The following is a 1,018-nucleotide window of genomic DNA, read 5'->3' as shown; positions in this document are numbered from 1 at the left end:
TTCGTAAGTATAAACATGAGTCACAGTAAATGGCCCTAACCAACGAGACTTCAATTTCCCAGGGAATAACTTCAGCCTTGTATTGTAAAGCAAAACTTCTTGTCCTGGTTCAAAGTTCTTTTGGTTAATCTTCTAATCATTTCATAACTTAGCTTTTTCTTATAAAATCTTTCATTATCATAAGTTTCATTTCTTAATTCTTCCAATTCATTTAATTGTAACAATCTTTTCTTACCAGCATCTTTCAAATTATAATTGAATTCTTTAATCACCCAATATGCTTTATGCTCCAATGCTACTGGTAAGTGACAAGTCTTTCCAAAAATCAGTCTGTAAGGAGTCATTCCAATAGGAGTTCTATAAGCAGTTCTGTAAGCCCATAATGCGGTATCCAATCTAGTGGACCAATCTATTCTACTAAGGTTTATAGTCTTTTCAAGTATTTATTTAATCTCTATATTAGAAACTTCAGCTAATCCACTGGTTCGAGGGTGATAAGCAGTAGAGATTCTATGAATAATGTTAAATTTTTCTGCCAATCTCTGAATATATTTATTCCTAAAATAGGATCCTCCGTCAATAATAATCATCCTAGGCATTCCGTATCTAGTGAAAATATTTTTCATTAAAAATCTTGAAACACTTTTAGCGTCACAGCGAGGAAAAGCTTGTGCTTCAATCTATTTAGAGACGTAGTCTACTGCAATTAATATATATAAGTTCAAAAATGATGGAATAAATGGTCTTATAAAATCTAATCCACAAACATCAAAGATCTCAACTTCCAATATGAAATTTAGAGGCATTTCATTTCTTCTAGATATATTGCCTACTTGTTGACATCATCACAAGTTTTTATATATCTATAAACATCTCTAAATATAATAGGCCAATAAAATACAGCTTATAAAATTTTATAAGCAGTTTTATTTCTCCTAAAATGTCCTCTAAATTCAGAATCATGAAATTCAGAATCATGACGTTCAGTTTCTTCATAAGGTACACATCTCCTCATAAT

Source organism: Phalaenopsis equestris, unplaced genomic scaffold (genome assembly GCF_001263595.1).
Source record: "Phalaenopsis equestris unplaced genomic scaffold, ASM126359v1 Scaffold000323, whole genome shotgun sequence".
NCBI classification, from domain to species: domain Eukaryota; kingdom Viridiplantae; phylum Streptophyta; class Magnoliopsida; order Asparagales; family Orchidaceae; genus Phalaenopsis; species Phalaenopsis equestris.
This window is presented reverse-complemented; position numbering follows the sequence as displayed.